Source organism: Peromyscus eremicus, unplaced genomic scaffold (assembly GCF_949786415.1).
Source record: "Peromyscus eremicus unplaced genomic scaffold, PerEre_H2_v1 PerEre#2#unplaced_71, whole genome shotgun sequence".
Lineage (NCBI taxonomy): Eukaryota > Metazoa > Chordata > Mammalia > Rodentia > Cricetidae > Peromyscus > Peromyscus eremicus.
This window is the reverse complement of record NW_026734312.1, coordinates 493,570-518,966: the sequence shown is the minus strand read 5'-3', so window position 1 is coordinate 518,966 and position 25,397 is coordinate 493,570. Positions and strand designations below refer to the sequence as shown.

Genomic DNA, 25,397 nt, shown 5'->3' with positions numbered 1-25,397 from the left:
CACAGCATAGACCCCAGGTTCCAAAAACCCAGCTCATGCACCAAGGACAGGTCCTGGTCCCACTTTCTTGGGGCCTCCTAAACATTTCAAGCTCATCAACTGTCTCACTTATCCAGAGGGCCTGGTCCAGTTCCATGGGGGCTTCTCAGCTATTGGTACACAGTTCATGTGTTTCCACTAGTTTGGCTATTTGTTCCTGTGCTTTTTCCAATCATGGTCTCGATAGCTCTTCCTCATATAATCCCTCCTCCCTCTCGCCTGTTGGACTCCTGGAGCTCCACCTGGGCCTTGGCTGTGGATCTCTGCATCTTCCACCAGTCACTGGATGAGAGTTCTATCATGACAGTTAGTATGTTTGGCCAAAAACTCTGACAATCTTTTAAAGCCTTCATAATGACAACTTTCCATGCAAAAGGGAAGTACCAACTTCGTAGTTATCAGTATTTCCTCTTCTGTCAGTATTTATGATAGTATTAACTATGAGTAAGTAGAACAAAAAAAACCCACAAAAAGTTATTTAATTGTTACTAGCATAATAAGTATAAATAGTAAATATAGTAAAAGCTATTGTGGAAATGGGAAATCTGTTGTCAAGGAGTTCCTGTTGTCATGATAAAAAACACCATGACAACAATTCAAGATCATTGAAGTGACTCCATTTTCTCCAACAACACAATATATGAAGTTATGGCTGTGTGTGGTAAGGGAGAGCTGTGTTGGTCAAGCACAGGTCTAACACAGAATCCTGCCTAATTTGTACAGTGTTCTGGGAATAGTGATAGTTAGAGCTGTGCCAATTCAACCAGTGAGAAGGTTGACATTTGGGATGAACAGAGTTTAAACCTCACCCACTATAGGCAGCCAAGAAAATAAGGAGAACACCCTTGCATCTTACACTCAAAATAAATCATTCTAAACATCACTTTACTGTTGCTGCTCAATATTATACATTATCATATGTTTTTAAATAAGATTTTGCTCATTAAGGCCTACCTGGCTACCATCCCCACCAGGGTCCCTTCTGTCTTCTGCACCTCCTCCTCCTCTTCCATTATTCCTTCCTTTTCAGTCATCTTGGCTATGCCTGGGATCCCAGGGTGTACATGTTGAGCACCACTGGAATTCTGGAGACCCAGGCCCATAGACTCCAGTCCATGGCCCCTGTTGTCTGGGGCCTATCAGTACCCTAAGAAGCCACCCATTTCAGCCCACAGCACCAAGGTCTCTCATAGCCCTGGTGCCATCCCACAGAGCTGGACAAGGTGAGGCAGGTTGGTCAGACAGTATAGAGACTCAGCACCAAGAACTGCTAGGCATTTGGCCTCAGACCCTGGCCCAGGTCATGACCAAGGTGGAGGCCATGCTTCAAGGCAGTGGGCACTCTGAGCCCAGGCAAGTGGCAGCAGCTTGATAAGGAGGTTGGAGACAACAAAGAGTAGCTGCTGCTCCAGGTGCACCCTCCTAAGAGGCAGGATGAATTCCAGCACTTGCTTACTTCACTGAAGCAGATACAGCCTCAACTGCTGCCCATTCTCTGCCTGAAGGGCATCTTCAGACTGCCACAGCACACTGATGGCATGGGTGAGTAGTAGTTCCTTGGGGCTCCCCTGGACTGCCACCCACCTCTTCTCTCTGCAGCTCACTCAGTGTGTCTAGGATCTGGTAGTGGCCACTACTCTACCTGAATGTCCAGGGTGACACCTTCTCTCTTAGCCCTCGGAGAAGGGACCTGTGGCTGGACATGAATTTATACCTACTGCCTCTGGTCTGATTCTCTCAAGCAACAATAACATGATAACAATAGCAGAAGCCTTTCCTTCCCTGTCCTGGTTGTCCTCAGTGGGACATGATGTCCTGTGTCAGTGTAGGTGGTAGAACACCTTGGATGTGTTTCGTACTCTTTTTAAACTCCTCACCAGAAGTTGAAATCAGTAAGAAGAGATTCTACACTAAGGGTAGAAAGCCTGAGTTTTGGTCCTGCCTATCCGTTTGAGTATCATGAGTGTCTATTCTCTCTGTGCGTTATTCCTTCCTGCTTCCTGTAGGTCAGTATCCTTTCTGGTCCAGATTACCTGTGAATTATGCACAATGCCATACCCATTTTGCTTTATAAAGTAATGGCCCAGTTTAGGAAGTTACATGGTAGCATGTGAAAGTCTTATAATGGTTGGTGAGGCTCAGTTCCTTCCCTGAGGGCTGAGTTCCCACTGGAAGAGAGATGGTGACTGATTCCTGTGAGTGCTGTCCTTTGGAACCGTGTTCTTGATGTGGAAGTGACTGACTCATTAGTGTATGTTCAGTGAGTGATTCTTCTGGGAGTTTATTCCTGATGATAGGCTCTTCCTGACTGAGCTGAGAGTGGAAGGCATAGAGCAGAGGAAGGAGGAGAGCTCGCACTCATGGTGTGTATCCTTGCAGGAACTTTACCTTATCATGTCAAAATGCCATTATTTGTATGTGCTCTATCCATTATTTATATTCTAACAAAATAGTAAACTATGGCTGCTGTGGTTAAATTGCTCAAGAAGGATTTAATGCCAAGATTTGAATTATCGTGTGTTGCATATTTAATACATGCAACCATTGAAAGAGCATGTGAGTGAGTCTTCTGTGATTCCTGCCTTGTTAAGTGTGAATTAATCCACATAACAAAAGCAATAGCCATAAGCTGGTAAAGGAAAGAGAATGCAGGGAGCTGGAAAAAAAGAATAAAAAGCAAAAACAAAAAACAAAACAAAACCAAAATCCTTTAGCAATTTGTGGACTGTAGTTTAAGAAGACCTATTTCTGTGTCCATTAAAAAGTCTCAATGATGAAAGACGTTATTTTACAAGTTGTTCCTGGTTGCAGCACCTATCTCCATGGTCCATCTCCACCCTCCTTCCTTTAGGTGGAAGAAATTCACATACAGAGAGGCTAAAATGGCAACCACATAACAGAGCATTTCATGAGTGTCCCTGCTGTCTCCTCCTTGAACTTCTGGCTTTTGCACTCTGTTCCTCAGTCCTGCACTCTGTCCCTGTAACTATGGTTATTGCAGTTCCTGGGCCGAGACCTTAGCCTCCTTCTATAGCCCTTTGAAGTTGCACAGAAGGGGCTGTCACATGTTCTAGAAGGAGAAGGACAAAATCAAAATGACTTTTTCCTTATAAGTAGTTCTATTTATTTCTGAAGAAGGAAGTTTGTCAAAGATCTGTTTCCAGAAATCTTGCTGAAGAAGCACAGAATTAGAGGGCAACCAAGAGTTCTTCACAGGCATGTGTGTGCATCAGCCCTAGGGTTAATCTCTGGCCTAAGGTAATTAGTGGACACATTGCCACTTATTACTAACACTCGGCATACCTGGCAGCTGAGGTACTTCCCTGATCTGGCCTTTAAGGAGCTTCTCCTGACCTCCAAAGAAAGACATAGATAAGGTTGAGATTCATCTCTAGGACTGTGATTTCAGATCCATTTCCCCATATCCCCAAATTTTAATAGTCAGGAAACCCATAGAACAATACATTATATTGAAATTAATGTTGCATTATTTTATAGATGAAAAGAATTTAGGTCAGGCGGTGATGGCGCACGCCTTTAATCCCAGTACTTGGGAGGCAGAGGCAGGCTGATCTCTGTGAGTTCGAGGCCAGCCTGATCTCCAAAGCAAGTTCCAGGAAAAGCACAAAACTACATGGAGAAACCCTGTCTCGGAAAAACAAAACAAAACAAAATTTTAGAATAGCACATGAGAGGTCAAGACACTACCCATAGCCATTGGTTGACAAGGTGATGCTGTTTGAGTCAATGGGTGTCTCTTTATAAATCTGTGATAGGGAAACACATGTTGGGTTCAGGAAAAAACAGGATCTCCTGCTCTTGGACAGATACGCTGCTGTTGAGCATGTCATGAATTACTTTCACATCTCCCTGACTTGTGCAAACCCCTGTGTCACATAGTGGTTTCTTAGCATCTTCTTTATATTAATTTCCCAAGCACAGCAGAACAAGAATTGATTTTAGCCCACAGGTCCAGGTAGTAGTCCATTTTGGGGGATATCAAGGCAGGAACTCAGTCACATCACATCCACAGTCAAGAGCAGAGAGATGGAAATGCAGCCATGCAGCCTGCTTGCCTCTGCATATGCTCCAGCTTCTTCACTGTTACACAGTTCAGTTCCCAGCAATGAAGTGGTTCTGCATACTATAGGGTGAGACCTCCATCTAATTAACGATCTATAAATCTCCAACAGATATGCTCAAAGTCAACTTAATCCAAACAATTCCTTATTGAGGCTCCTTCTTCCCATGGACTCTAGTTTGAGTAATTATATGAGTAATAAAAAACTAAGACTCACACTGCCCCAGCATCATTGTTATGCTTCATGGTTATAAGTAACATGAAAGAGAAAATTTTAAATAAGCTAGGAACATTGAACACCCTCAGTAGACATTTCAGCCATTTGGTGTCTTTCCTACAAACCCAAATAACTCTGACTTCTATTTCTCTTGCTTGCTTTATAGCCATTTTCTCTAAGCCCCTAGTGATTCACCCAGCTATTCAAGAGACCTGATACTAGAAGAACTAAAGATACACCATAGTGCTTCCCAGGTAAAAACCATTTGACCTGTTACTAAGTCTTGTGGAAGAAAGACATCAAATGAAAAATCACTGTTCCTGGTTATAGACCAGCAACTGTAGATATCCAGGGTGTTCAGGAACTTCCTGCCTCCTCCAGACTGATCAGAGCCTTCCCAAATCCTGTATTGAGGTGATGTTGTCCCCTGTGTAGACAAAGATGATAGTGCTGGTCAGAGGAGCAGGGTTATTACTCCAGTGAACAAGGTAAAATGTGCAAGAATTCAGATCGCTGCTGAGCAGAATGTCAGCTACTGTTTTCTCAGGTCCAGACAGGAAGAGTTAGGGCTCCTTCTATCAGGAAAAGTTTTCTTACAATTTTTTCTGAAAATCTCAATGATGGAATGTTTCCCTGGTGTCTTCTGAAATGAATTAGCCTCGGTGAGAGCTCTGCAAAATCCTTTGATATGGGCTTCCCAAAGTAAGGTCTAGTATAGTGTTCATGACTGTGAATAGTAGTCAGATTTAATAAAGTAGTGCACTCTACCAGTCATGGTCCCTTGCTTGTGTATTGATCATTTCATCTATCTCTTGATTAGTATCTGCTAATATTTTGCTGTAATATTATTTTTACAGATCATAGAGGCCATATTTGACACCTCTCTTTATATTCCAGTAACCATTCCTAAGATTGGTTATAAATGCTTACAAAGGAACCTTAGCATGGCAAAACAACATCATAGTACTTCCAATTATAGGTTATTATTAGTAGTAGTAGAAATATTTTTAAGGAGAGGTAGCTCAGAGGTTAAGAGCACTGACTGCTCTTCCAGAGGTCCTGCGTTCAATTCCCAGCAACCACATGGTCACTCACAACTATCCATAATGAGATCTGGTGCCCTCTTCTGGCCTGCAGACATAACACTGTATATATAATAAATAAATAAATCTTTAAAAAAAGAAATATTTTTAAAACTCTTTTAAAAAATTCACTCTTATGTTTAAACCTGGCTAAACCTGTTTACGTTGTTTTAAGTTCTTATGATATACAAAAATATAAATTTAAAGAATTAAGTTTTAGTAATCACAAATATAAGAAATATGGGTGGTGTTTTGGCTTTCAATTTCTGAAAGACATACAATGAAAATGTTTCCATTGTTTATGTTAAAGACAAGACCAAATTTCTTTTCCTAGCACTGTACACATTGGATGCATTCATTACTGGACCAGGCATAAGCAGGGAAAGCTCTTACAGTCTCAGTAACAGACAATTCATGGCACCAAGCCTTTGGTTAAGCCTCCTGCCAGCAACCTGAGTCAAGGCTGCTTCTAGCTTTTCTCCTGAGCAAGCTCTTTGTTCTGTGTTCTCTGTGACAAATGATCGAGCAGTTCACTATTACTGCCGTGTTTTAATAGGATTGAATTTATTATTTTTTTATTTACCTGATTGCACAGCAAGTTCCCTGAAATAAAGGAATAGTGAGAAGTTCCACTGAAACACACTATGAGTGTTTATTTCTTTCAACCTAAAGTCTGTCAGCAAGGTAAATGGTCTGTATAAACAAACTTCATTTTTAATCATTGCTTTTGGCCTAATCTTGAAAATATGAACAGCATTCTAACTGAAGCTTTTCACTGTAAAATGAAATAGATTTGTAATTACTATGACTACAAGCATAGATTTAGAATACTTTAAAGAATTTTATTATTTACGAGGTGATTATCATTAACTTGTATGACCTAACTGTGTTTAACAGTTTACAAGGAAGCTTTTGTTTATGATTAGGATTTTACAATTTTATCCCCATTGAGTTTGAGTTTTAAAAATTTGGATTGAAGATTTAACTTAAGATACGTTAGCCTCAAATATAAAACTTAAATAAATACAGTCCACAAAATTGAACTTTATTTTATTTTTTACTCTTTCAGGGTATGCCATTAGAGAATATCACAGTTTGTATGACTCAGTTTATGCAAAGAGCTAAAGATTAACAAAGTTTGGAAAGACAAAGAGACTAGATATATTATTTTCAAGTGCATTCTGCTCTCATAAATAGACCTTAGGTATTTAAGAGCTTTATTTTTCAGACATACCAAATTTATCAATCACATATTTGATTTTTATTTAAATTTTCCAGAATCCTGATGTTGAACAGTTTGCAAATACATAAGGGGTTAGACATACATCTTTTGAGTCAGATTCTTCTATCCTGAGTAGACCTATATTTCCTTAGGGATATCTCATGATATTAAATTCTACCTTTCTCCAAAATATTTTGAGGAGCAGTGATTGCCTATTTAGTCTACAAAGGAGATACAATAATAACCAAAGGGGACATTAGGAATAATAACTTTTATACATGCTGCCTATATATAGATTTTAAAAGTGATAACCTTTTGTTACAAGTTCTCAGCTAATTTTTGGTATGCATTTTACAAATTTTAACCATTCCCCAGGAATTTACACATCCAAAGTTAAAGAAATTACATCATAAGATATTATTTTTTGAGATTAGAAAGCTAAGAAATGTAGAGATAAAATGTGTTAGAGTACAAAGTAGATAGAGCTTAGAGATTTTCATCTCTTCATTACATTTTTTTAAAATTTAAAATACTTTTGTAACAATTCTTTTCTATCAGTTTTGGCCAGTTTCCATTTTTAGCATAACTCTATCCTTCATGTGCAAATATATACATGAAGTAAGTTAAAAGTAACCAATTACTGAGCAATGTCTAATTAAAAATGAATGGAATATAGTAAGTTTTGACTGTTGAGCTGTACAGTCAGGGGAAGGTACTAACCATTTTGAGAAGCGTGAAGAATTTGTGTATAAAATATATGGTCCTTGTCTTTTTGAAGAACAATCTGTAAAATCACTAAGAGCAAACTCTACAGGATTTTTGGGTCATACCCATTGAGCATTTTCAGAAACTCTTAAAAGCTGATGTACTGGGTAGTGATTATCTATAGATCCCATGTAATAGGCTAATGCAATCTGCCATGGTCATCAATTTAAATCAACTAAGTTGCATATTCTCTACTGGCAGTAATTTCTGTAGGCTCCATACCAGGAAGTTATTTAAAAAGTGTCCTTTCCATAATCATTAAGTCTATTATTTCTTGATTATAAGGAGATGCAGGTACTTGTGGAGAATCATACCTCACATCAATGTCTATAATACTGTTACCTTCTGGACATATACTTTAATAGGAGATGAACACTCACTTTCATTCCCACATGGAAGTACTGAGGAATTTCAAAAAAATCAGAGAGCAACCTCTGGCTATGGAACAAAAAGGGTACTGAAGCATTTCTCTTGAGTCCCAGGAGAGATTCCTAGAATGGGAAACCTGACTTCTGAAGAGTGATGATGAGATCTGGTTAGCTGGGAGGCAATGTCAGTTCCCCATGACATCAGGGGTGTCTCATGCCTGGATATTCTATTGTATCCTGGAGACTTTAGAATGTTATCTGATGTCAACTGTGTTGTAGCAACACCAACTGCCTTTGGACAGTTGGTTCAGTGCCCTTACAGTTCAGCCATGAACATGTTGAGAAGACTCAGGACTCTGTTTTGTCGAGAGAAAGGAGAGGGAAGAGAAACCAGAGAGAGGCAGACACAAGCTGGCCTTCAGCCATTCCAATGTGAACCATCAAGAAAGAAATGGTCCAGAAGATGGTACAGTAAGTTGTGGGCAGGAAATTGGGATGTCCCTGCAGGACCTGGCCTTGAGTTGAATCTTCCAGTAATGGGACACAGGAGGTAGGAGTTTCTGGGAAACAACTGGACATCCCTGCTTGTCATGGCTCCTGAAATTCAAGGATTCCAGAAGAGTAATTTGTCTGTCCCAGAAATCAGGAGCGAGTAAGGCCAAAGCTGATGTTCTGGGAGCTCTTGCCTTTCAATCCTACAGGAGGGTAGGGGTTGAGAGGAGACAAAAAGGCCAGCATTAGGGTAGGAATTTCAAGTGAACTGTGCTCAGCAAAAAGCAGGTCATCAATGTATTTCAACCTCAGTATCTTCATTTATTTATGGTCCACCAGCTCTATGCATCATCAGTTGTCACTGAGGCATCTTAGTGAGGATGGTGACCATATTTGGTCCCTGTTTGGCTTCTCCATTTTTGCCATGTGCTTAGAGTGACCTGTCAAGATATTTTTGCATCTTTAATGACCTGAGTGCTTGTGGACTGTGTCAATTTTATCTTGCATTTGAAAGCCACAGACTAGTGAACCCTGCAGCCAAGTTGAATGCAGAGTCCAGTGCTGTTAATAAGCCTGAGGAGGCTCTCTCCTTAGTTACCTAAAACATGTGCTAAAGGAGCAGAGGAAATCAGCTGGCTGAGACACCTATCTCCTGTCACAGAGATGGGAGACCTAAGATGCCCAGCAGGGGCATCTCAGTCCAGGGCAAAATTCTTTGGGGTGTCACTGAATTGCTTGCTTACATCCTTTCTTAAACACCTTCTCAGGTCTCAGGGTGACCTGTTCATTCTCTATGTCTTGTCACAATGCACGTTCACTTGTGTTCATTAATCTACCCACAGGGGCCTCCAAGGAGCCACCACCCACTCCAACCAGCCTCACAAAGAAGCAAGTGAAACAGAAGGTGGAGAGCCTGACCACTCAGCTCCAGGTGATGACCGCCCAACGGAATGATCTGAGAGATCGCCTCATCTTAGTTACCGAAGGATCCTTGGACAACAGGTATTTACTGTTTCAGACTCCATGGTGACTGTCTCGGTTCCACAATTTCACCCTTAGTTTATTTTGTCTAAGGAATGGGCTTCTGGGAGGTTGGGTGTCACTTTGCCCAACCCAATTTCTCGAATTGCTTCCCTGAAGCAAAACCTGACACATGGGCAGGAGTGAGATGGGGACATAGACTGTTCTGCTTCCTCCAAATGAAAATCAGAGCCTGTGGCCTGAATCACATAACTCGGGAATTGAAGCAGTAGTGTGTGAATTCCCAGCATGCATTTGGAGAGATCCTGTCAAGTGGTGGCTAGTGTGAGAATGCTGTTATTTTTTTTTTACTTGCCTGGAAAGACATTGTGTGCTGGATGCTTCTAGTAGCAGCTGGAGAGTTTTTGTACCACATCTTATGTGGCAGGAAGGCCTGGTACAGATGTCTGCTGCTATTGGTCCTCTCTAAGATGACACAATTGCATGCATTAATTTGTCATCTCAATGAGAGCATTTTATCACCTTTCCCTCTCTCTCTCTCTCTCTCTCTCTCTCTCTCTCTCTCTCTCTCTCTCTCTTTCTCTTTCTCTCTCTTCCATCTTTCTGTATCTATGTGTTTGTGTGTTTGTGCATACGTGTCCCTCTTCACCCTGCAATCAAGGGTCTATGGTTGCACATGAAGTGTTGTTTGTCTCAGTATCTAGGTGTTGTCTACATGGTGTACTGGGAGCCCCAGTTTGAGCAGCATAGCCCTTTGCAGTGTGTTCACCTTGGTGTCAACTGGGAATGCCCTGGGGGAATTTATGAAGCTGTCATAATATTGAGTCCCATCCTCTGAAATGCTCATGATGTGATTTTAGCTGCCATGTCAATATAAGCACCCTGGAATGTGTATCTCTTATTTGAAGACAGAAGAAACATCACAGTTTCTGGTGGGCCCATACCTGTGATAGACTCGTGGGAACTCCATAGCAAGCTGTGCAGGACTCCTGAGGGAGCATATTCAGTCCCAGCTGCACCCCTCTTAACACCCTGACTCTGCTAGCCTGGGACCAGAAGAGCAAGTGTAATAAGCAGCCAGAGGTTCCAGTACATAGGAGCCATTATGTGGCATCTTATTAATTCCAGTAATATAGAACACACACTGAATTCATATGATCCTTGAGGCCTGTATTCATGGAATTCTTTGCTTCTGGGTCCAGGCCCTACCACAGGCCAAATCCTTTCTGGGAAAAGCTCAAGATGGAACATGAGCAGGTCATGTTAGACCTGCAGAAGTTTGAGAATGAGAATTTGGAGTCCTCACAGAAGCTCAGTGAGCTGACCAAAGAGAAAGTCTTCCTTTGGTAAGTATTTATCTTGACAGGGCCCCCAACTGTTGTACAATTGCCAACACCAATTTTCTTTGTGTTTGAACTGCAGGGTCTGTAGATCTGCTTCTAGTTTTTCTTCTTCTTAGCCAGCAGCATTAGCAAGCAGCCTTTGGACTTATGCCCCTTTACTCAGTTTTGCTAAGGTTTAAAGAGACTATTAGTTCTTCCAAGCACCATATTGTCATTCAGTAACCTCCAGATCAGTAGTTATTAACCTTCCTAATGCTGTGATACTTTAATACATTGCTTCATTGTTTTGATGAACCCAAACCATAAAATTATTTTGTAGCATTGTCTTACACTTATTTTGTCACTGTTAATAATTTTAATGTAAATGTCTACATAAGACATCTAATATGTGTCCCTTGTTAAAGGCTCCTTAGATCCCAAAGGGTTCACAACCCACATACTGAGAACCACTGGTTAGAAGAACAATTGGCTTCACGAGAGGGTTGTCAGGCAGGAGCTGACTGCTATGGGATCTATGCACCCTTTGGGTCTCCTACTTCCCCAAGTGTACTTGCACATTACCTGCTGGTGTTTCCTCATGACAGTGGACTGACTAGGACAGGTGGAGTACTCCTCTTGTTTATGGAAGTGCATGAATTTCTGTTATTTTTTGGGGGGAGGGGTTTCAGAAATAGTTTGATTCTTGCAGGAAATAACTGTTCTCTGCTTTTGGCCTTGAATGCCACTGACATTACTGTTGAAGGTTCTTGTTTACATCTTGCTGTGAACCTGGGATAGGGTTAGGTTGTTGAGGGATGGTGTTGTGGGTGATCAGAGATGGCTAACATGTTCTTACTGTTTCGAGTGTGTTTCCAGTGATCTGCAGAGCTGGCTCCTGATGGAGCAGATTCAGCTCAAAAAGAAATTGGATATGCTGAGGCAAGAGAAGGAGAACCTCCTGGAGGATTGAGTCGTGCTGAAGCACCACTTGGGTGACTTGCAAGTGCTCAGTAAGGATCAAGAAGAGATCAGTGACCTCCAGAACCAGCAACAGCAGGTAGGGACAGGCAGCTGGGTCACAGTTAGGTCCAGCATCATTTACTTATGTAACCTTACAAAATCTACCCATCCAGACATACCTGTGCTCTATCTCATCACTTTCCTCATCCATACACCCATCCATACACCCACTTCTGACATGAAATTGTTCATTCTGTGTCTATGCATTAGTATTTCTGAGAAGTGAGCCTCCTCTGAGAATCTTGGTCATTGGCATGCAATCCTTGATACTCTTCTTGAACCTGTAGTCAATGGGGAGAAACAGGTCAATCACTCATCACACAGCTACATGTCATTATGATGAGAGGATTGCTATACATAGAATTGAGTTCAAGTAAAAATTTTTCTAACCATCTCCATTAGTTAAAGAGTATGCTCTCCTAGGCCATTTTAGTTCCCAGGAATGGAAAGCTGAGTTTTGGGAGTTTGCTTATAGGCTGGTGTGCTTATTTTAAAGATAACTACTCATCTATCACTTTGTTGTTTTAGTTTCACGCCTTTCTCTGTCTCTCTCTGTCTCTCTGTGGTGTGTGTGTGTGTGTGTGTGTGTGTGTGTGTGTGTGTGTGTGTGTAATAGAGGCATGTAGGAGTGCAGTGCATATTGCATGTGGATGACAGCTAGAGGAGAGCAATGGATTTCTGTCTTTGTCAGTCTCTGTCTCATGAACTTCAAGCAGGCTTCCTTGTGTGCCCATGAGCTTGAAATTTCGTGAGATTGACTGACCAATAAGCTCTTGGGATTCTGTGTGTGTGCTTGCACTTGTGTGAGAATGTATTGACTATACTATACTCAACCATCCAATAAGGAAGCAAACTTGTAATGAACAGGAGCAGCAAAGAATGGAAGAGACACTCCAGAGCTTGCTGAAGCATAGGGAGCTGGTCACACAGCAAAAACACTTCGCAATAAAGCTGCAGCATCATTTGACTGTCTCCCAGATGAGGTAGGAACCCAGGCTGAAGTTGAGGTATGGAGCCAATTGGGTCCCCTGTACCAGGTCTCTCTGTCTTTTGTGGGCTTTTGCTTATCAGCAAGACTCCCTGCTCCAAGCATGGGTAGACCAACTCAGAACTCAGAGTAGAGTATTATGCTGGTCCCGTCAACAAGAACTTCTGTCCAGCAAACAGTATGTTTGATACTCCCTGGGCCTGTACACTTGTGTCACATACCTCCCTTCTGATCTTTCTGGAATGTTCTCAGCAGGCTTTCCTTGAACTCACAGAGCTCCGACTGTTTATGCCTCCCAAGTGATGGGATTTAAAGGTGTGCCTCACCATATCTGACTGAAATTACATTTTTAATCAGGATTAGCACCTGTAGGATGAGATTTGCACCCTTGTCACTATTTGATGTCACACTGGCTGTCTTCATCTGTGTTTCCCTAGCTGATCTCATTTTCCTCCTGAAGCTCTGTAGTCCATTTTTTCTATTTAGCACAGAGCAAACACTTCCCCCACATCATTACATATCTACCTAGGGGAGTGTTTTCAACCTGTGGGTCATGACCCCTTTAGGGTCACATATCAAATATCCTGCATGTCAGATATTTACATTCCAATTTACATCAATAGCAAAATAACAGCTATGAAGTAGCAACAAAATAAATTTATGGTTGGGGGTCACTACAACATGAGGGATTGTATTAAAGGGTCACAGCATTAGAAGGGTTGAGAACCACTGGCCTAGAGCATCATGTTAAAAGATTATTCTCAGCATTCTAATTTACAAGTAAAGTAAATTGCTATAATTATTTAACCAGTTCTCAGTTGTTGGGCATCTGAGCTGGCTCTGTTTGGTTTGGGGTTTTTGTTGTTTTGTTGCCATTATTAAAATGGGTGTGATTGAAAAACACTATAGACACTAGAATGCAAGAGCAAATTCCTAGAAAAGAAACTTTCTAATTACATTAATCATATTGTCTGAGTAAACCCCAATGTCAAGTGTCTGTAGGAAGCCCAGGAAGGTCAAGGTGATGGGTCTTCAGGTAGAGCTGGAAAGTGAGCTGCAAGAAGCATGGTCAGCATTTCCAGACTGTGTGCTGTAGATGTAACCAACCTTCTTATTAAATAAGAAACACAGAACCAATGCAAAGAAGAAAGCCAAGAGGTCAGAGCTAAGAGCTAAAACCTTACCCTTCCTCCTGCAGTGGTCCTACCTCTCCGAATTCACTACCCCTGTGTTAATGTTTTTATATAGTGTTCCTGTTCTGCCTTCTCATTGGTTGTAAACCCAACCACATGACCGCCTCGTCACGGCCTGTCTGTATAGGCCTCCAGGTTTTCCTTGCTTGGTATTGAGATTAAAGGCATGTGTGTCCAATAATGGCTGTATCCCTGAACACACAGAGACTTACCCAGCTCTGCATACCAAGTGCTGGGATTACAAGTATACCTCACCACTGCCCTGCTTTCCTCTGGCTTGCTAATAGCTCTGACCCCCGGGCAACTTTATTTATTAACATACAAATAACATTTTAATACAAATAAAATATCACCATATTTCCCCTTTTCTATTTTAATAAAAAGGAAAAAAGAAAAAGCTTATAACTAACATAAGAAAAACTATATACAAAAGTACAATAACTATATACAATATATACAAGTAGTAAATACCTAAACAATGTCTAGTTCATTTGTATTTGACAAATTCAGAGAAAATAATTCCATTATCTATTCTATTGTATCTAATTCACTTTCTATCCTAATTAATCGTCAACTATAACTAACTAATCTTCAACTCCCTCAGAGACCCAAGAAGGAAATAGTATTAGCTAACAAAAAAAATAAAAACAGGAAGTGCATGCAAGCAACTTCCAAAAACTTGTGAGTTGACAGAAACAGCCAGCTGCCTGGACAATCATCTGAGGTTTCTCCGCAGTGTTGGGGCATCATCTTCAGCCTATAGGCTTAGCGTATCTGACAGACTCATTTGTGAAGTAGAATGTACACAAGGTCAACAGTTCAACCTCACATTGGGTGAGAGCAGTCTATATACCAGAAATACCTGAATTCCACTAATGTCATGTCATGATTCAGGATTTTAAATTCTGGAAATTGTTGATGTTTTTTGAATTCAGCTGTCCATTCTTCTTGGCTATGTGTGTATGTGGCTTCATTTCAGCATCCTGTTCTTCTCCACATCTCTCTATTAAATGCCATTCTTCTGTTGAGAGGTGTGAGCTTAATTACTCTTCAAGAATAACTGTTTCAGCTACCTGCCCATTGCACATCAGAAGCCATCGGCCCACTGCCTGTTCAGCTGCCTTCGAAGAAAAGGGCACTGTACCTTTCCCGGATTACGAAGGCCACTTCAGGGATGGTGCCATATTGTCCTGGCCTCAGAAGATGCCTTTTGATAAAGCCATAACCACACTTGTTTTGACAAGAATCAGTAGTCCTTTGTTTCATGTCTTGTCTGTCCTGTTCGTCAGCAGTTGATTCGAGGATACTTTGTTGTCCAGTGGCTAACTTTTGCTACAATGAAAGTTAACTCCAATTACAGTTTTTTCAATGCCCATATTTTCTCTGAAGTAGATTGGTACTGTCAGGAGCCAACATGTCTCATAGTCATAACAAAAAAGAAAATTTTTCTAAGTTATTAAAACATTTTAAATGCTATATTCCGTAGATCTCTGAAGGGTTTGAAGATAACCTGTCTATCTAAAATATATCTACTCAATCTTGAAAACATACCTAATATAACTACAAGTTCTATTATAATGTCTAACTACTAACTTTCATTTCTTTATATCCTAATAGTTGGTAATAACAACATTCAAGGATTAGAAAATTGCATTACATTGTTAAATGAACGGTACAATTAGAAATATACATATAGCATTTTCTAATAATATCAATTTCAATATATATAATTTGTATACAATATAAAACAATCCAATCCAATGTAAAGTATTTACATTTTTTTCTTTCTTTCTTTCTCTCTTTTTTTTTTATAAGAACCTTAAATCTAATCTCCTTTGCTTAGCCCTTTTCCTCACCCTTTACAACAACTTGTAACCAACCCCCCTAATCAATGAAAATTATCCCAGACCCAAAACCCATTAAAAGACCTAAAAGACCAAAAAAACCAACCACCCCACACCACCTCTTTAGGAATGTGGGCGTCGTATTCCTGAAATTGCTTCCTGCTGGGTATGGGCGAAGTTATCTTTATCCTGAAAGAAAAATTTTAGGTTAATTGTCAAATTCTAGGAAAGGTAACTATATCCTTCGTTATCCAGTCTGTGTATAATGCCAAAGTTCAGGGTTGATCTCAAATCCTTGTTCAAGTAGTCTTTGAGACTGGATCATCTCAGCTAGCGCTCTCAAAATTGCTCTGAGCACTTTGTAGTTCAAAGCTGATCTGTAGATGATGTTTGTCAGCTTAGTGATGTTATTATTGTCCACGTGGAATTGTTGTTGTTGTGGGGCCCCATCTTCTTCCTGGAGACTTCAGTTGATGTTAGGCCTGACCGTGATTTCCTGCAAAAAACTGATAAGAGACTCGAACACAAAGACTATATATGCGGCTTTTTAGAATTAGTTAGTACTCTATATGACCATTTATATCTTTTTTTTTTTTTTTGGTTTTTCGAGACAGGGTTTCTCTGTGTAGCTTTGCGCCTTTCCTGGGACTCACTTGGTAGCCCAGGCTGGCCTCGAACTCACAGAGATCCGCCTGGCTCTGCCTCCCGAGTGCTGGGATTAAAGGCGTGCGCCACCACCGCCCGGCGACCATTTATATCTTAACAAAGTTTAAAATGTATATATATCTATATATATTAATCTTGTAAATTTTGATATAAATTTCATACTTTAAGAAAAGTTTAAAGAATCAGAATAGAATCAAAGAGTTGAGATTAGTAATAGAATAGTCCCTTAATTAATTTGGCTTTTCTCCTGTCCCATAGCAGAAGATGGCTCTTTTCCTCTGGCATGATACAGGGAGTCTGTATTTTCCTTTTAACAACATGCTTGAGTTTAAAGAAGGAGCGAGCCATTCTCCAACTCCAAAGTCAGCTTTAAATTTTAATTGAACTGGGACTATTAGAAGTTAAATAGTGTTAAATCTTTAAAGAAAAGCAGAAACAAACATTTAGGAAGACATAAAATTTTTTAGATAACATACCCATACGCCGTTTCACTCTGTTTCTTAGGATAGACGATTTGTCCCTTTTCTTCACTTGTCTCATTTGTCCAGTGTTCTTCAAATTCCTTAACCTTCATTCTCCTAAAAGACAAAAACAAAAACCTTTCCCCAAGGTTTTTTGGGGATGTTCCTTTTTGGCAAGTTACTATCTGATTAAATGAAAAGATATATGTTACTGGTGTAAGTTAGTTTAAATTGGATGCTCATGATAGTTGATGAACTATCACCTCCTCTAATTAAGAGGTCTCTCTTGTTCAAATCGAACCTTTATCAATTTTGATGGTACCCACAGCTTATCTTCTCCTGTAGAAATAAAAGCAAAACCTCGTCCCCAATGTAATACATATCCTGGTTTCCATTCTGAGGTCAGCACATCCTTAAAGTATATAGGTTGATTTAATTCTGTAGTTTTTTCTATTATCCAATGTCTCTCTGCAGCTGTTGTTCCTTTCTCATTGGCATTGAGAAAATTCAAAGTTAATAGAGCATTATGTAGTCTATTTCTGGGGGTTTTTGTTACTCCTTTCTGTTTATTTAGCATATCCTTTAGAGTTCTGTTTGATCTTTCTATAACTGCTTGACCTGTAGGATTATGTGGTATACCTGTAATATGGTTTATATTATAATAAGCAAAAAAACTGTTTCATTTTAACAGAGACATATGATGGAGCATTATCAGTTTTGATTTGTGCAGGTATACCCATAATGGCCATACCTTCTAGCAAATGAGTGATTACAGAATCAGCTTTTTCAGAACTCAAAGCAGTTGCCCATTGAAATCCTGAATAAGTATCAATAGTGTGGTGTACATATTTCAATTTTCCAAATTCTGCAAAGTGAAACACGTCCATCTGCCAGATTTCATTCCTCTGAGTACCCTTTGGGTTACATCCTGCTGGTAATGGCGTTTGATTGTAGAAGGAACAAGTAGGACATTTCTTTACTATTTCTTTGGCTTGTTGCCAGGTTATGGAAAAATCCTTTTTTAAACCTTTACTATTTACATGATGTTTTTTATGAAATTCTGAGGCCTCCAGCACATTTCCTATCAATAATTTATCAATCTCATCATTGCCTTGTGCTAGAGGGCCTGGCAGACCAGTATGGGATCGGATGTGAGTTATATATAAAGGATGACTCCTTTTTTTGATTGTATCTTGTAATTTAATAAATAATGAAGTTAATTCTGAAGTATCGTGGATAAATTCTGCAGTCTCAATATGTAATACTACTCTTTCAGCATACTGAGAGTCAGTTACTACATTGAGAGGTTCTGAAAAATCCATTAATACCAACAGAATAGCATACAATTCTGATTTTTGAACTGAATTATAAGGACTTTGAACCACTTTACTTAAATTTTCTGATTTGTAACCTGCCTTTCCTTGTTTGTTGGCCTCTGTATAAAATGTACGAACTCCAGATATGGGTTTTTTCCTCACAATTCGAGGCAAGATCCAATCAGCTCTCTTTATAAGATCAATTCTATTGCTTTTGGGATATTTGCTGTTAATTTCTCCCAAAAAATTACTACAAGCTTTTTGCCAAGCTTCATTTTCTATCCATAATTTTTCAATATCCTCCTTAGTTAAAGGTACAACAATTTCTGCTGGGTCTATTCCTGCTAACTGACGAAGTCTCAATTTTCCTTTCCAAATCAAGTCAGAGATTTTTTCTACATAAGTTTTTAATTTTTTATTTGGTTTATTTGGTAAAAATATCCATTCTAATATAATATCTTCCCTTTGCATTAATATTCCTGTTGGAGAATGCCTAGAAGGTAAAATAACCAAAATGCAATCCAGCTTTGGATCAATACGATCCGCGTGCCCTTCATGTACTTTCTTTTCTACCAAGGCCAATTCTTTCTCAGCTTCAGGTGATAATTTTCTTGGACTGTTCAAGTCCTTATCACCTTCTAAGGTTTTAAACAAATTATTCAGTTCATCATTTTTTACCCCAACAATAGTTCTTAGATGAGAAATGTCTCCAAATAATCTTTGAAAGTCATTAAGAGTCTGTAGTCTATCTCTCCTAATTTGCACCTTTTGAGGTCTAATTTTTTGAAGTTCTATTTTATATCCTAAATAATTAATAGAATCTCCTCTTTGTATCTTTTCAGGGGCAATTTGTAAACCCCAGCAAGGCAAAATTTTCTTTACTTCTTCAAACATTCTTTCTAAAGTATCTGCATTTGAGTCAGCTAAGAAAATATCATCCATATAATGATAAATTATAGATTTAGGAAATTTTTTACGTACCACTTCTAATGGCTGTTTTACAAAATATTGGCACAAAGTTGGGCTATTCAACATTCCCTGTGGGAGAACCCTCCATTGAAATCTTTTAACCGGTTGAGAATTATTATAAGTAGGCACTGTGAAAGCAAATCTTTCTCTGTCTTTTTCTTGTAACGGTATTGAAAAGAAACAGTCTTTTAAATCAATAACTATGAGAGGCCATCCTTTTGGTAACAGAGTAGGCAAAGGAATTCCAGATTGTAAAGAGCTCATTGGCTGAATTACTTTGTTAATTGCTCTAAGGTCTGTTACCATTCTCCATTTACCAGATTTCTTTTTAACAACAAATACAGGAGAATTCCAAGGGCTGGTTGATTCTTCAATATGATGAGCATTTAACTGTTCTTCCACCAGCTCTTGTAAAGCCTGGAGTTTCTCTGTTGTTAAAGGCCATTGCTGAACCCATACAGGCTTATCTGTTGACCATTTTAAAGGTAGAGCTGTTGGTGTTTTTGGAAAATTATCAGTTGTGCCCTGTTCTTGAATGACATGGATGGCTGGTGAGCACTCATTAGAATAATATCTTTTAATATTTCTCTCAGAAATATGTACTAATTTATGATTTGTTTCTGAGATTGGAGGGATATTAATCTGAGTATTCCATTGTTGTAACAAATCTCGACCCCACAGGTTCATAGCTATGTTAGGCATATATGGTTTTAATTTTCCTCTCTGTCCTTCTGGACCTATACATTCAAGCCATCTTGCACTTTGTTTCACTCGAGATAATGTCCCAATTCCTAACAGTTGAACGTTTACCTCCTGAAGAGGCCAAGTTGGATGCCAAAATTCTGGTGCAATTATGGTAATGTCCGCACCTGTGTCTACCAGACCAGACAACAAAACACCATTTATTTTTATTGATAATTTTGGTCTTTGTTCATTAATAGAAGTTTGCCAAAAAATTTTCTTTATATTTGCTCCTGAATTTTCTATTCTCTCTGTTTCATCATCCTGACCAGCATGACTTATTCCAATAGGCATTTGGTTATTTAATTGCTCTGGGTAGGGGTTTCCTCTACGACTGCAGGAAAGGTTTGAACTGAATTTGCTATTGGGGCCTGCATGAGGCCCCTCTGGGAGTTTCCCGAAGACTGAGGCAAAGGATTACCCTGTCTGTCCCTTGTTGATCTACATTCGTTGGTCCAGTGTTTTCCCTTACCACACCTTCTGCATACTCCAGAAGGAAGGGGCATTCTGTTGCCATTGTTCCTTGAAGAAACATTGTTTCTAGGAATGACCTGTTTACAGTCCCTTTTCAAATGTCCTTGCTTTCCACATCCAAAACATCTAACATTCCTCAAACCTTTTGAAATTGCTTCTCCTACCCACGTATCATCATGCTCATGAGCTTCAACATTAACCGTGTCTCTAATCCAATCTTCCAAAGGTGCAGATCTTGCCTTTAATGGCCTGATTATTGTTTTGCATGCTGCATTCACATTCTCAAAGGCCAAAGATTCAATTATTATCTTACTAGCTTCTGAATCCGGGACCATTCTCTTTACTGCTGAAGCCAGTCTTTGTAAAAAATCTGTGAAAGATTCTTTTGGGCCTTGTACAACCTTTGTAAATGACTCAGTTTTTTTTCCTGGTTCCTCAACTCTGTCCCATGCATTCAAGGCTGCTGTTCGACATAAAATTAGGGTTTGGACATCATATAAACATTGTGTTTGTGCTGAAGCATATTGACCTTCTCCAATAAGCTGATCCTGGCAGACTTGTATTCCTTTATCCCTCCACTGTTTTTCTATGTTTTTAGCTTCATCCTTGAACCAAGTTAGCCACTGAAGCCTTTGACTGGGTTCAAGAACAGCTTGTGCCAGCTCCCGCCAGTCCTGTGGTACAATCCTATTATATGTTGACCAAGAGTTTAACATTTGCTTTACATATGGGGAATGCATGCCATAAGATACTATTGCCTCCTTAAACCTTCGTAAATCTAACATTTCAATTGGAGCCCAAATATTTTGTGTAGTCATTTGATCAGGCAACTGCTGTATGGTTACTGGACAAACTAAGGGTGACTGTGTGAAAACAGGCTTTCTTTCTGTAACCCTATGATCCAATCTTGAAGCAACTTCACTGTTAATTTCTTCTGTCTGAGTTTTTACAGGTTTAACAGGTTTTTCTAAAGCTGTCACCCTGGCACTTAAATTGACTATCTTTTTAAATAGTAAAATGAGGATAAGCATAGTAATAAAATGCATAATTCGATCAACATTAATCTTCTCATATAGCTGTTCCATTGTCAGACTGTCTAAAATTGCAAACAAAGCCCAATTTTCTTCCAATGTACACAGAAAACCCATTTTTTTTTAATGTGGAAAAAATTTTTTCTTTTAAATAGTTTCCTTTAAAATATCTGATATGTTAAGTGACTTACCAAGTCCTCATAGAACAGTACCAATCCGAGGGAATTTCAAAACAGCCACCTAGTGTCCAAGGTGTGAGTCCAGAGAGAGAGAGAGAGAGAGAGAGAGAGAGAGAGAGAGCGCATGCAAGAACCGTAGCCGCAAGTTCTGCCTAAGAGCTTGAATCCAGCCACGTGTTCCCGCAAGTTCTGCCTAAGAGCTTGAATCCAGCCACGTGTTCCCACTTGAGCTTAGTCAAGCTTTGGCTCTGGCTACCTTAAGCTCCAACCACGTGCGTTGGCTTTATAGGCAGGGGCCCTGTTCGCCAGGGCAGGCCTGAGTTGTTTGTAGCACTGGCTTTAAGCAAGTAGCTCAAGGTTGGTCCGGCCTGAGGCCAAGCCGACCTGGGCCCGGGCTAGGGAGCCGGCCGCCCTGGCAGGAAACCGGACCTGCCGCCAAGCCAAGTTAAGCGGTTTTTAATGGATTCTTGTCACGTTGAGCGCCAAATGTAGATGTAACCAACCGTCTTATTAAATAAGAAACACAGAGCCGATTCAGAGAAGAAAGCCAAGAGGTCAGAACTAAGAGCCTTACCCTTCCTGCTTCAGTGATCCTGCTTCAGCCAAGAGAGCTCTTCGAAAAGGGCCTCTTTCTGTGTGTATGTCTTTATATAGTCTAGCTGTTCTGCCTTCTCATTGGTTGTAAACTAAACACGTGACTGCCTTGTCACTGCCTGTATGTACCACCCTCCAGGTCCTTAAAGGCGTGCGCCACCACCGCCACGCACTTGCTATGGCTCTAAAACTCTGACCCCCAGGCAACTTTATTTATTAACATACAATTAAAATCACATTTCAGTACAAGTAAAATACCACCACAACCTACAGCCAGCCATGTACACATATTACATTTAAATGGCTTCTCTGATTCTCTCTCTTAGCTTTCTGTATGCCTCTGATCTAGGAAGAGAAGAGAAATCCTTACTAATGTGCGATCAGGCAGGACATGGCTTCCCATAACAAAATACAGGACTAGAGCCTCTAAGTTACCTCAGCAGGTAAAGGTCCTTGCTGCCAAGTCTTGTGACATAAGTTCCCACATGGTGACATCAGGACCCACATGGTGGAAGGAGAGAACACGCTACTGAAAATTGTTCCTTGAACTCCACACCCATGTGCACACAAACAAATGAAAACATACATATGTATGTGTATATATATATATATATATATATATGCATGCATGCACACATACATACATAGTTTTAAAAACAAACAAGATGAGCTCCTCAAGGTCATAGGCTCCACTCCTGTCTGAACAATGACTCTCAGAAGCTGCCTCAAAAGCACAACAGGCTCTGGTGAGGAAATAGAGGAAAATAAGCCTTGGGGTCCTTCCTCTTTTGCCCTGGTGCTTTCTGGTCCTTGAGCCACTGTGGAGCTAATCCCTCTGTGGTAAATGTGCTGTCCCCAGCACTCTCATGTAGCCACCTGAAGAAGCCACTGCTGAGCCCGAGGCTGGAAGAAGGTGGATAATGCAGTGTCCCAGACTCATGGAGCTGGAGACTTACCCTGGGCACCCTCAAACTGTCAGTGATGTGACAATGAGGAGGAGGAGGAAGAACTTCTTTTTCTTAGATGCTGCTGCCAGGGTCAGGCAGGCATGCCAGGCCCTTGGTAAATCTTCTTCGGATGCATTTTGCAGTCTTCCTCAGGGCAAGGCAAGTTTCAGAAGGCAGTCAACACGGACAGGGAACCTATGACATGCCGGGCATTTTCTAAGCACTCTAGTACATCTGCTCATTTAACCCTGGCCATAGGGTACTCAAAGAGGTGCCCTTAGTGTCTCCGGTCTTCAAGAGGAGAAACTGAGACATATTGGGAAGGACATACAGCTAGCAAATGGAACAACTAAAATTTGAGCCTAAGCAATTGAGTTTCAGGCATTAGCATGCTATTTATGTTAGCCAGGCTACCTCTTGGGCTCAGAAACAAAACGGAAATGTATAAACCCTGACCAAGAGTCTGCTAGCGAAAGCCAACTGAATAACCATGGTGCGTTTATTTAGTCACTTAGTAAACTTTCCCTGAAAGGCATCTGATGTCAGGTATGGGTAGGTACATAGGTACAGTTTGCCTCTAGTCTGGGGAGGAAGAGAGCAGAACCAGACTGGACTTGCACACAGGCAATGCATAATGGGTTGGGATGCAGTGACAAGATGCGAGATCCAGACACAGCTAAGTCAGGAAATGCTTGAACACTGGTCCAACTGGACCTGAGGACTACCTCTCTGCCCTGCAGATGAATTCTAAACGAACTTGTTTCCCTAAAGACCCCACCAACTCTAACCCTTAGCTCCATGCTGCCTACCTAGCAAGAGAGAAGCTTGCTGGCTGCCATGGGTAAATCAGGCAGCTTCTTACTACAAAATAAGACCAGCAGCTCATGGATCCCGGGTTCCCCATAGACTGGCCTGATCTGCCATTTAGTGGTTGATATGTGCATTACACTAGATATTGGTGGTATCTTGCCTTTCTTTCTGCACAGGTAAGATGGAATCCTCAGGTCCTTAAGCAGCTTTGAGGAGATGTCGCCAATGCTTTACAAATGAAGAGACTGAGATGAGACTCTGAGAGTTGGCCTAATTTAGTAATAACTTTCATCTACCATTTGCCAGGCAGCGCTAGGCAGTTCACATTGACTTCATTGAGTTGTCTGATGAATACCGTAAGGACAGTTATTTAATCTCCCTCATACCTGTTCTATTTCTGAAGCCATTTTGTAATTCTCCCCTTACTTCGCATGCCATTTATCTGTGAGGGACACCTGGAAGTGACACTGCAGAACTTCATCCAGCCTGAATCTGATATTTCTTCAGAGGGCCGCCGCTTCCTATGTTCTTGGGCCCCACGTTTCCCACAACCTCCTCAGGATTGTAGGAACAATGACAACAATCAGATTTTATTGTTGTAAGCAAGAGTAGTCCATGTGTACACTGCTGTATCTGGACAGGACGGGCATAGCGTCTGTCAGTCCTACTCCTGGGAGAGGTAAGATTTGAAGGTGTTAGTGCAATGTAAAAATGCCAACTTCTTAAGTTCACTTTCTCTTTATTGCTTGCAGTTGTTCTTTTTTCTTCTCTTTTATTTATTCTTCTTTCATATATTACATACCAACTGCAGTTTCCCCTCCCTCCTCTCCTCCTAGTCCCTCCCTCCACCTCTCCCCCAGACCCACCCCTCCGTTTCCCTTCAGAAAAGGGCAGGCCTCCTGGGGATATCAACTAAACATGGCACAATGCAATTGCTCTTAGAAAAACTTTCAGGTTCTGATACCAAGAAAGGAGCGGCTGCAGAACTTGATAGAATGTACAGAGCAGAGTCCTGCATGCTCTAAAAGCAAACTTAAGCAGGCAGATTGGGGATACGGACATGAACCTAGAGTCCCACTGAGGTGACGTTGGGCATACTTTTTTTTCACTGTTGGAGTGCTGTGGGATGGTCTGTATGTCAAATGTGTTGCTGATTGGTCAATAAATAAATCACTGATTGGCCAGTGGCCAGGCAGGAAGTATAGGCGGGACTAACAGAGAGGAGAATTGAGAGAACAGGAAGCTGGGTGAGAGAGACACTGCCAGCTGCCATCAGGACAAGGAAGATGTAAAGTACCAGTAAGCCACAAGCCATGTGGCAAGGTATAAATTAATAGAAATGGATTAATTTAAGCTGTAAGAACAGTTAGCAAGAAGCCTGCCACGGTCATACAGTTTGTAACCAATATAAGTCTCTGTGTTTATTTGGTTGGGTCTGAGTGGCTGTGGGACTGGCAGTTGAGAGAGATTTGTCCTGACTGTGGGCCAGGCAGGAAAACTCTAGCTACAGTTGGAGATCCCACAGCCTCTGCTCAAGGGAACCTGGGTATCCACAAGTGAGTGCACAGGAGAACTATTTCCTGTGAAAAGAACAG

The 25,397-nt window shown here is 40.6% G+C and overlaps 1 long non-coding RNA gene across 4 annotated transcripts in view; it reads left to right on the top strand.

Annotated features, from left to right (window-relative positions):
* The window catches only part of LOC131901313 (uncharacterized), a 126,155-nt gene extending 117,026 nt beyond the window's left edge, over positions 1-9,129 (top strand). For 2 of the 4 annotated variants that reach the window (XR_009376478.1, XR_009376476.1), the window contains one exon: positions 9,109-9,129. This is a non-coding gene — a long non-coding RNA (uncharacterized LOC131901313). The remainder of the gene's footprint in view (positions 1-9,108) is intronic. The other 2 variants (XR_009376484.1, XR_009376492.1) reach the window with 1 other exon arrangement.
* Positions 9,130-25,397: the final 16,268 nt, after the last annotated feature.